General features: G+C 41.5%; 1 protein-coding gene across 2 annotated transcripts in view; it reads right to left on the reverse strand.

Annotated features, from left to right (window-relative positions):
* The window catches only part of steap2 (STEAP family member 2, metalloreductase), a 62,042-nt gene extending 49,528 nt beyond the window's left edge, over positions 1 to 12,514 (reverse strand). The window contains exon 1 of one of the 2 annotated variants that reach the window (XR_015775323.1): positions 12,107 to 12,514. The gene's annotated coding sequence lies outside the window, so the exon portion shown is untranslated. The remainder of the gene's footprint in view (positions 1 to 12,106) is intronic. The other variant, XM_042510804.2, reaches the window with a different exon arrangement.

Raw genomic sequence — 12,514 nt, forward strand, 5'->3', positions numbered from 1 at the left:
TGCAAAGGTATGGATTGATGCACTTAACACACCACCACACTTCAACTCTGAATTGAAAAGTTGGGTTACTTGGGCTGGTCCAGTGCAGTGCACAATCTTAAACCAGTTTAATTTATGCAAACCAGCTGAACCAGCATTTGTTATTATGTCGTTCTGGCACTTTTAACAGTAGCCGAAGTCACAGTCGCTAAATCCAACTCAAACTACATTAGTAAAAAGCAATATGGCAGCATGATTAATATAGTGTCATGTTTGTAAACTCACTAATGGAGCAACAAGTGTCATATAGGTCATGTGTAATTTACTGACAAGCCAAGGCGGCCAGTTACCACGGATACGGATTAGTTTCACATTATAATGTGAAAAGTTTTACATTATAACGTGATAATTTATACTGTATGTCAGCAGAAATCGACAGTGAAGATGGTGTTTTGATGATTATATTGAATCTACATCACGTTTTACTGCAGTTTAAGTTACTGCACAGAGATTAGGAAATACAAAGACGTCTGTTTTACTCCAACTTCCCCGCTTCCCTTTCAAAACAAAAGCCCTCTGACAGGCCTCAGTTGCTAATACAAGACATTTGATTTTGAAACATTTACAGGACTGTGTTGTCGGCTGTGCAGGAGCTTGTACGACTTCATAAATGAGAGGAATTTGTGCTTATAAATATGAAAATACAATACCAATATCTGCGAGCAGTAACGCAGCAGCAACATTGCAACAACGCTGTATGTGTTCAGACCAAAAGCATGAAACACACTGCAGCTTGGCGAGGCTGAAGTCATACAGCTGACATACAATAAAAATTATCACGTTATAACATGAAACTGATCCATATTTTTTTATTCTAGAGTGTCAGCAATATGCTTCTGTAAGTTACAGCAACATGAAAGAGATTAAATTTCAGCAGAGGAGGGAGGGGGTAATGAGAGGAGAAACAAGTTATTGGCTGGACCGCAGCATGTGAGATCAGCCTTATAAACACAGGGCTCTGTGAGTGAGTGACTTAGTGATAAGAGTTGATACAGTTGCACCACTGGTCAGTGTGACTGAGGATGTGACGTTGCCATTTCTCTATTGGGCGTTGTTCTTTCAAAGGCGTGGACACGGTGGACACGGTGGACACGGTGGACACGCTGACAGAAGCTGACGGTCCTGTATTACTGTAAAGTTATTCCTCATACTCTGTAAGCAGTGTAACATGGCAGCATGGTGGAAATACAAAGCTAGACAGCTATAGAGCCATCCACGATCATTATGTCAGTTTTGGACAGAGGACAGAGGATCACCTAATCAGTTTGTTTGAAAACAGCCATGTCTGTAAAACATGAGCCTTACATTTATTTAGATGTTATTTATGGGTGGTGCTGTTGTTATGAATATTTTGTGTTACAGTGTTGGACGGGGTGCCACCACAATGACAGAATTCTCAGTTTGTTAATTAACGGCGATACAATTCACAAACTATCGGTATCAGCGGAGCTTGGCTCTTATTGCGATTTGCCTTAGAGGGCTTTACAGCATACGAGATCCCTCTGCCCTTAGACCCTCACATTATCTAAGGAAAAACTCCCCCCAAAAAACCCTGTAACAGGGGGAAAAATGGTAGAAACCTTAGGAAGAGCGACTGAGGAGGGATCCCTCTTCCAGGACAGAAAGACATGCCATAGATGTTGTAAATAACAATTAAATGATTATTACATGTAATGACAAAGAGGAAAGAGAAAGAGAGAGAGAAAGAGAGAGGGGAAGAGAGAGGGGGGGAGAGAAGCACAGCAATAATGGTAACAATAGCATATCATATAAAAATAGTGATAGACGTAAAATTACTAAATGAACTGTATGATAGCATGTGATGTTACATGTTATGTATATGTTGCAAATATCGTAGGTGTTGATAAGAGTCCCATGTGTATATTAAAACTGGAGGTATGACGCATAATAACGGCAGTAGAAGGTCAAGTCAAGCAGGATCATGCAACCAAGGCCCACCACACAGGCGCAGCCTCAGACAGGACCACAGCAACAGCACAACCAAGACCACAATCAAGGCGAGCCCAAGGTACAGCATCAGTGCAGCCACAGCACTAGCACAGTCAAATGTAAGGCCATCACCACAATCCAGGCACAGCCAAGATTGCAGCCAAGATCTGGGAAAACTACGAAGCAAGGCAGCACGAATGCTCCAGAGAGGCAACCGAGTTAGTGTAATGCAGTAAAAAGACAAGAGCGCTTGCAGATGGAGGGAGCAAGAGAAGGAAGAAGGAGCTCAGTGTATCCTAGAAAATCCCCCGGCAGACAAAACCTATGTCAGCCGCTGTGTGGCTGTGTTGGACTGTTCTCTATTTAAACATATATTTAGGCTATATGAATTTTGGGCTGGACCACAACAACGTGCTTCATACACCTCTGGTTTGCAACATGGGGGTCCCGAACCCTCTGTGAGTCACCAAAGCATCCCAGTGGGTCGAAAGGCCTTCTTCATTTTAAAGGCTGTTCAAAAACTTAAAAATAAAATAAGACAAAATAAAACAAACCACCAAAGATAATTAAATGCAGCTGTATTTTTGAAGTTTAGATTATTGTTCAACATAAACTTTTTAAATCACAGTAAAGACCTGAACACAAAGCCTTCACTCTATGCTAGACAGCTTCAACCTGTCAAAGAAAAGATGGCCAAGCTACACAAATTTCTCACAAACAAAGACTTTAAAGAATGTATTATTGTGAGTTTATTAAATCCTATAAAAAGTGTAAACAAACACCAAGAAAACCATTTCTGATGCAATATTCACAGAAAATAATATGCTAAAAATTTGTCATAATTGCCTATCTAACCCAAACTTCCTGCAGTAGGCATTTGGGTTATTTGTACAGTTTATTTGAACAGTTTATTTGCTGTTACGTTTAGAATTTTAACATAATATGAAATATCCCTGAAATACTTCAGTTTACTCAGTGAAAGTGAATAAGTCCCTGAAGGAGAAAGGTTGAGAACCCCTGTACACTGTCCAGCCAAATACTAGGTTTTAATCTAGTCTTGTTCTCTTAAAAAGACAAAATCCAAACATTTTGTATTCAAAGCCGACAAAAGAGCTGTCCTTACTGGCCGCAAGTATGTGAGCTCAACTTTCATTGGACAGCAGACTCATTAATTGGAGATGACTAATTATTTACGTGCATGAAACTTCCTTATTACACTTCAAAAGCCTTAATACAGTGTCAGATGGCTGGAGGGAGATGGCTGGAAGGCTGAAGGTTTTTGCTGAGATAAATGATTATTGCAAAAATCAAGCAAGTTCAATGTTACTTGCTGTTGGCTATTTTGTATGTAATTTCTAGTAAACACACTAGAAAAGTGTGTTCTCTGATATAAAAAGTAACATTACAAACGAAGGAAGAGACGGAGTAGGTTACTTATCCATCTCTTAAGTGTTTAAGCCTCTGGTCTGGTCTCCAGCGCAAAGCTGATAGCTGTGTGGTTTGTTTACATGAAGTAACAGAAGTGCATATTCAGTGGATTTAGTGTAAAAACAGAGCTCCAGTGTTACGGGATGCTACATGATAGTCAGACACTCGTTTTCTGTTGAGAAGCAGTGTCATTTGTTTCCACTCAGGACTGACTGCTGAATCATGTGGAACACCTTGTAAAATCAGGTAAACTGGTCCTGTCCAGTGTTTGGCTTATTATCAAACTGATTTGAAAATGTTCACATCCTAAAAAACAGCTTAAATGGTTGCTCAAAATGCCTTGTATAAACCCTGGTATAAACTGAATTTGCAACTGTAATTCAACATTTTATGTTACCGGCCAGCCCCATATGTTTCCTGTGGAAAAACAGCCAAGTTAACATAAAAAAATCATACATCAAGTAACTATGAGCGGTACCCCTGGCTTACAGCTTCCGAGGGGCGCTGCAAATTGTTCTGCTGGGAATGCCTTTTGTCTGCAAATGATCAATTTGGTGTTTGGAGCTACACTGGATTTGCGAACTTAAATTGTTTAACCAAGGCAGCAACAAGACACCAAAGCACGTCTGGACACTTGCAAGCTACCGTGCTTTTAAAAACTTTTGGGGACACCAGAGTGGATACACAGCTCAACAAACAGGTGCGCAGGGAAAGAGAGCTCCACGATGAAATGGTGAAGAAAAATAGGGAGATACTAAAAAGACTGATTGATTGTGTCGTGTTCCTGGGTAAACAGGAACTTTCATTTAGGGGACACGATAAAAGCACTCAGTCCACAAACAGAGGCAACTACATGGGACTTCTTTCTTTTCTTGCCAAGCATGACACAGACTTGCATAACGCCCTGTCTACTAACAGAGTGTTTACTGGGACATCTGGCAAAATACAGAATGACCTAATTTATAGTATTGCGGAAGTGATGGGAGAAGAGATCAAAACGGAGATCAAAAAAGCACCTTTCGTCGCTGTAATGGTGGATGAGACAACAGACGTGGGTAATGCACGTCTCGCACTTGTCCTGAGCTATGTAACGACATCAGGTGTCAAGGAGCGTTTTGTCAAATATGAGGATGTAACTAGTGGCAGGCGAGCTGATGACATTGCTGCTCTTATCTTTTCTTTCCTCAAGGAATATGAATGTTGTCTGGACAAAGTTGTGGCACAGTGTTACGATGGCACAGCAGTAATGGCATCTTGACTAAATGGGGTGCAAGTGAAAGTTAAGAGGAGGGCACCTATGGCCTTATTCATTCACTGCTATGCACATTGCTTAATTTAGTACTGACTCAAGGAGCCTCAAAGCTTAAAAAATGCAAGGTGTTTTTTGCCAACCTGAATGCCCTCGCTGCGTTCTTCTCCAGATCCCCAAAGCGCACTCAACTACTGGATGAAATGTGCAAGCGGCATCTTCCTCATGTTGCACCAATGCAGTGGCAATATACTGTACATCAAGACTGGTGAATGCAGTCCATGAGAAGAGGGTTGCGCTAAAGGAGTTGTTTGATCACATACTGGAACACCATGCAAGGCGACCTTCGCGCACACTACCAACAACTCCACAGCAACATTCTGGACAACATTCTTTGCCAGATACGGAATCAATTTCAAGACTATTGAATCAAGAAAAACTGTTGTTTCTCTCCCTTCTGGATCCCCAGCACTTTCAGACATACCGGAGAAAGTTTCCACAAACAGCCTTTTCCAGCTTAACACAAACGGTGCACTGTTCGATCTGCCCCGACTAAAAACAGAACTGACTTTGAAGGGAAAAGTCCAGCTGATCTCCTTGATTTTCTTAGGAGCAAAGAACTGAGTGAGAGTATGGAACAGCTTTATGCACTGGCTTGTTTGGCTGTGACAATCCCTGTGTCCACTGCTTCTGTTGAGCGGTCATTTTCGGCCTTAAAGCAAATCAAAACATACGCCAGAAACACGACTGGACAGACGCGGCTTTCAGCATTGGCCTCCATGTCGATAGAAAAGGATTTGTTTTTGGAACTGAAACGCACAGATAAACTGTACAACCAAGTCACTGAAGTCTTCTTGAGGAAAGAAAGGAGAATGGATTTTGTGTTGAAATAAGTGTTTTGGGGGACAGCCGTTTTAGTGAGTGCAAGCATTTTATTTATTTAATTTTTCATATTTAATATGTTTTTGTAATTTTATTTTGTTCATATCAAATCAATGACAACAAAATAAAATGACAAATATACTAAAAATGAAAACATAAATTCTTGCTCTTCTGCAATGTATGTAAATAATGTGGCGCACTGACGCAGCTGTGTGATTGTAGTGGAAGTACAAAAAGAGAATTGTTTCATTGTGTCGCTGTCGCATGTGGGCCTATTCTCAAGAACAAATGTGACAGTCTTGTTGCTGTCTTTTTTATATTTAACTGCAGTTTCACAATTTAGTGTACAATCTTGTTAAAGCTTGCCTATTCTTGGTCAAGTCAAGTCAATTTTATTTATAGAGCCCACTATCACAAAACATGGTTTGCCTCAGAGGGCTTTACAGTGTATGACATCCCTCTGCCCTTAGACCCTCACATCACCCAAGGAAAAACTCCCGAAAAAGAACCCCTGTAACGGGGGGAAAAAAAATTAAGAAACCTCAGGAAGAGCGGTAGAGGATGATAAGGGATCCCTCTTCGAGGATGGACAGATGAGCAATAAATGTCGTAAATAACAAATGAAATACAATCATGGCAAAAAAGGAAAGGGGGGGGGGGAGGGGAGGCACAGCAATAATAGAAACAGATGCCATATTACAATAACGGTAGGTGTGAAATTATTAATTGCACTCTATGATGATGTTGAGGGTGATGATAACAGTCTCATGCATATGTTGATAGGGAGGTGTCCAAAGGCAAGATCACAACATCGGCGCAATCACAGTATCAGTACAGCCACAGCACGAGCACAACCAAAGGTAAGGTCGTAGCATCAGCACAGCTATCACCACAGTCAGGCACAGTCAAGGTTATGGCCAGAATCCAGGAAACTAGGAAACAAGGGTGCAGGAATGCTCCCGAGAGGCAACAAGATTAGCATAGTGCAATTCAACAGACCCAGGCTCTGTAATCGTGAGCCCCAGGTAGTGAGAGTACCACATGGCTATCACAGATGTAAGGCTAAGCTAAACTACTGAGGCTAAGCTAAGCTTGCAAATGGCAATGCAGTTAACAGACATGTATGATTTTCTGATGGCGGCATTGAGAGAAGGAAAAGGAGCTCAGCATATCAGAGGAAGTCCCCCGGCAGGTTAAACTTATGTCAGCCTAACTATGGACTGATCCAGGCAACCTGAGCCAGCCCTAATTATAAGCTTTATCAAAGAGGAAGGTCTTAAGTCTACCCTCCCTTAAAAGTTGAAACGGTTTCTGCCTCCCTGACTGAAACTGGAAGATGGTTCCATAGGAGAGGAGCGTGGTAGCTGAAGGCTCTGGTTCCTATCCTACTTTTGGAAACTTTGGGAATCACAAGTAACCCTGCATTTTCAGAGTGCAGTGATCTTGAGGGTTGGTAAGGTACTATGAGCTGTGACAGATAGGATGGAGCCTGACCATTTAGAGCTTTGTAAGTAAGAAGAATCCAGGATTTCACAGGGAGCCAGTGCAAAGAAGCTAAAACAGGAGAAATATGATCCCTTTTCTTGCTTTCCGTTAAAACAAGAGCAGCGGCGTTCTGCACCAGTTGGAGAGACCTAAGAGATTTGTTGGGGCAACCAAATAATAGGGAGTTACAGTAATCCAGCCTAGAGGTGACAAATGCATGTATTAATTTTTCAGCATCTGTTTGGGACAGGATATGTCTAATTTTTTTGAAAGAAAGCCGTCCTTCAAGTTTGTTTTATATGAGAGGCAAAAGATAAATTCTGATCAAATAAAACTCTGAGGTTCCGTACAGTATTGCTAGAGGCCAAGTTAATGCCATCTAGAGAAATTACATTGATGGAAAAGAAGCTTCTGAGGTGTTTGGGGCCAAGAACAATAACTTCAGTTTTGTCTGAATTCAACATCAGGAAATTACGGCTCATCCAGGCTTTTACATTCTTAAGACATGTTTGAAGTCTAGATAGCTGATCAGTTTCATCTGGTTTCATAGATAGATATAATTGCATATCGTCAGCATAACAATGGAAATTTATAGAGTGTTTTGTAATTATGTTGCCTAGAGGAAGCATGCATAAAGTAAAAACGATTGGTCCAATGCACCGAACCTTGTGGCATTTCAAAGCAGACGTTAGTATGTGTGGAGGGTTGATCATTGATGTGAACAAATTGGGAACGATCTGATAAGTATGACATAAACCAGGCTAGTGACGTTCCTTTAAGGCCAATTAAGTTTTCCAGTCTGTGCAGTTAGATTTGATGGTCAATGGTCTCACATGCGGCACTGAGATCTAATAGGATTAAAACAGACACCAGACCCGTGTCAGAAGTGATAAATAAGTCGTTATTAATTTTTGCAAGTGCCATCTCTGTACTATGATGAACTCTGAAGCCTGACTGAAAGTCCTCGAATAAACTATTATCTTGAAGAAAGTCGGAGTTGATGAGCAACCACTCTCTCAAGGATTTTAGAAATAAAGGGGAGATTAGATATCGGTCTATAGTTAGCTAAAATCTCAGGATCGAGAGTGGGCTTCTTTAGAAGAGGTTTAATGACAGCTACTTTAAAAGACTGAGGTACATAGCCTGTTAATAAAGACGCATTGATTATATCTAATAAAAAGTTGTCTAATAGGGGCAAAACTTCCTTAAGGAGCTTACTTGGGATGGGGTCTAGCAGGCATGTTGATGGCTTAGATGCAGAAATCAAAGTATAGAGTTGATAAAGGTCAATGGGGGAGAAATGGTCCAAATAAATTTCAGGCCTTGCTGCCATAGCCAGGCTATCTGTGTCCGGGGTCAGGTCAGGTAAGGGTAAGAGGTGAGGGATTTTATATCAAATAGTTTAATTTTATCATTAAAGAAAGTCATAAAGTCGTCACTGCTTAGGGCCGAAGGAATACAAGGCTCTATGGAGCTGTGACTCTGAGTCAGCCTGGCTACAGTGTTGAAAAGAAACCTGGGATTGTTTTTGTTTATTCTCAATTAATGATGAATAATAGTTTGCCCTGGCATGGCGGAGGGCCTTCTTATACATTTTAAGACTGTCCAGCCAGACTAAACGGGACTCTTCCAGTTTGGTTGAACGCCAGTGTCTTTCAAATTTTCGCAATGTTTTTTTCAATTTGCGAATCTGGAGGTTAAACCATGGAGCTAATTTTCTTTTTTTCATTATTTTCTTCTTGAAGGGTGCAACAGTGTCGAGAGCTGATTGCATTGAGCCAGTAGCATTATCGATGAGACGGTCAATTTGACAATGACTTAAGTTAGTAGTAGTGTTTTCAGTCACTGTAAGACATGGTAATGATGTCAAAGCAGAAGGAATCAGTTTCTTAAATTTAGCAACTGCAGAATCAGATAGACATCTAGAATAGTAACTCTTACTGAGAGGCTTGTAGTTGAGTAATAAAAAATTGAAAGTTATTTAATAATGGTCTGACAGAGCAGGAATCTCAGGAAAGACTAAATCTTCAATATCGATGTCGTATGCAAGGACTAGATCGAAGGTGTGATTGTAGTGGTGGGTGGGTTTATGTACACACTGACTGAAGCCTATTGAATCCAAAAGTGTGGAGAAAGCAGAACTAAGGCTATCACTATTAACATCCATGTGAATGTTAAATTTCCCTACAATAATAATTTTGTCTGATTTAAGCACTAAACTTGATATAAGCTCAGAGAATTCAGATAGAAATTCAGAGTATGGGCCGGGGGCGCAGTACACTACACTAGAATTGGCTGTAGAGTTTTCCAGGATGCATGAGAAAGACTAAGAAAAAGGCTTTCAAATGAACTATAGTTTAGCTTAGCCTTAGTGTGAATTGCTAAGCTTGAATCAAAATAGCAGCGACTCCCCCTCCTCAGCCAGTGTCCCAGGCAACGTGACTATTTATATGACCAGCAAGAGTGGATTCATTCAGGCTAACGTACTCATCAGGACAAAGCCAGGTCTCAGTGAGGCATAATAAATCAATATCAATATTAAATCAGTGACTAAATGAGCTTTGGTTGATAAGGATCTAACGTTCAAGAGACCGCATTTAATTCTCCTGTTACGATGCTGTTTGACAGGAGATGAGTTAGTTTTTAGGAGATTTTCTTGTGCAACTCCCCTTTTGTTTATTTTAGCTTTAAACAAATGAAGTGGTCGGGGGACAGACACCGTTTTTTTATAACATTTACATTAGACTGCGAGACTGCGACTCTGCACCCTGGTTCCAACTCTGGTTTTGTCATGGCTTTGGGCCTCTAATAAAGTCGACCAGATTCCTAGAGAGTAGAGCAGCTCCATCCAAAGTGGGATGGATGCCGTCCACCGACTCTATGTTAATTTTAGTGACCTCCGATTGCCGTAACCGGGTGTCATTGCCGCCGACATGAATAACAATCTTACTGTATTTACGTTTAGCCTTAGCCAGCAGCTTCAAATTTGACTCGACATCACCCGACAAGGCCTTGGTGTGAAATGCACGGCCCGCCAGGTGCTAGGTGCTACATATCTACAAACTTCACATGTAGGTAGGCATTGGCGTTTAAGCAATGTTCAGTTGATATTAAGGAGCCCAAAGTATGCAAAGAAAAATATCCCCCACACCATCATACTACCACCACCAGCCTGAACTGTTTATACAAGGCAGGATGGATCCATGCTGTCATGTTGTTTATACCAAATTCTAACCCTACCATCTGAATGTCGCAGCAGAAATCGAGACTCATTAGACCAGTCAATGTTTTTCCAGTCTTCTATTGTCCAATTTTGGTGAGCCCTCGCGAATTGCAGGTTCCTCTTCTTAGTTGACAGGAACTTCAGCAGGTCGTCTTGACCATACATGCCTAACCATCTACACATGCCCAAATGCATCATTGAGTTGCCATGTGGTTGGTTGATTAGCTATTTGCGTTAACAACCAGTTGAAAAGGTGTACCTAATAAAGTGGCCAGTGAGTATATATATATATATATATATACACATATACATATATATATACACACATACATATACTATTACAGACATATATATATATATATATATATATATATATATATATATATTTTTTTTTTTTTTTTTTTTTTAAGGTATAACACTGTTCGACTGATGCCTGACACTAATGTACAAATAGCATGATGACGTCATCAAACTAAACCAACATTTTTTTGCCCCCCAATGTCGAACCCAATTTAGAAACTTTGAAGCTTCAAACCACGATCTCCCTTTGATGGCATGTTAAGAGAACATGGAACACTGAATTAGGGACAATCGTGTTTGTTTGATCTTTAAATGATTCAACAGCTCAGTCATTAATTCATTAAGTGAAGCTATCTAGCAGAATTTCGGGAGCAGGACCACACCTCAACCGAGCCTCAGCCGCGCCTCTTCTGGCTTAAATATCCTCCTAACCTGCTCTTCCTTTTTCGTTCTTGTATTCTGCACCCCTCCCCCCCTCCCTTAATCTCTTTCCTTTTTCCTCCTTCTCTCTCTCTCTAGGGTCCTAGGGGTCTGTCGTGCCTGGGAGCCACGGCGGATTCCCCACCGAAGCTTCCCCACACCGCACTCAACCATCCATCCCACAATAATTCAACATCAATGTTGATACCAATTTGCATTAATGTCAATAAATCGTCAAAATGATTCTCCTGTTGAGGTGTGGTCCTTGCTAGTGAAATCATGAATGTAACCTGCAGATATTCATTTTAAAAACGATTGTCCAACTGTGCTGCCATGCTTTCCCTGCTCTTTTGCTGCTTGTTTCTTTGGTGCCATATTGTCTACAGTGATGGCTTGTTCTGGAGTATTGCGGCTAACATGGACTCACAGCATCTTTAATGTCTTTAGGCAACAAAAATACTTAAATGTCTGTAATATGACAGGGTGGCACACAATAGCATAAATCATGCTGCTTTCACTTCAGAATAAAATGTCCAATTTTAGCTTAATTTTTGTCCCATTCTACCTGAGTGCATCAAATGCTCAGAACAATTTCCCATAAAAGCAAAGAGTGTTGTGAAAATGTTTTGATTATTTGTTAAACATTTCATAAAAAGCTATACCTAGTCACCAAACACATGTTTGTCCCATTTTACCTGATGTCACAAATTACCTGACTTCACCCTAAGTCAATAAGAACACATTTCGGGTTGCAAAGCTGCAAAAGACGGGCAGCTGTGCAGAGGACTCTACCAAAGTCATCATCTGCTGACACAGCTCGGTAAGAGCCGATCACCGGACATCTGAGCATCAGGAAGGCTGCGTCTTCTAATGACCTTCTGTCTGCGGAGACAGTGATCTTGTGAAGGACACGGCCGTGTGTGTGTGTGTGTGTGTGTGTGTGTGTGTATGTGTGTGTGTGTGTGTGTGTGTGTGTGCACCTGTAGCGTTGCATCAGGGCCAGCCGCTGCTCTACCACACACACGATACACACACACCACAGCAAGCACACGCACACGTACCGAGATGAGACAGATGAGCAGCCACACTGTCACTACATACACCGTGTGAGTGTGACGTGTGTTACCGACCTGTCATGGAGCTCCACAAGAACGCTGCTGCTGTTGATGCTGAGCCGCAGACCAGATGCTAGCTGCCGGTGCTCATCCTGTCCACTCAGTCTCCGCTGTCTCAACACATGCTGCGTTCACGTCCCGTGTGGAAGATCGGAGACGAAAGGTTGCCGCTGAAAATAACGTGTCTTGGTAACACTTAAGATTTCAGCCAGCAAAGTCCGTGTGACGCACTGGCGGTGGGGCGTTTCTGTCGCGCAGGACAGGAATGCCCACGTACACCGTTGGTTTACGTAAGACAGAAACGCCCCCTTTCCCTTCTTTTTTCTTTGGTATTAGCTCAGTAAATAGACGGGCTAGCTGCTGCTGTACAGATACAAAGCGTTAGATGTGCCGCCCCCACTGAAGGCAGAAGCAATCCATGGC

The sequence above is a fragment of the Plectropomus leopardus genome, chromosome 21 (assembly GCF_026936395.1).
Source record: "Plectropomus leopardus strain MGB_pleo_1.0 chromosome 21, ASM2693639v1, whole genome shotgun sequence".
Classification (NCBI taxonomy): Eukaryota; Metazoa; Chordata; class Actinopteri; order Perciformes; family Serranidae; genus Plectropomus; species Plectropomus leopardus.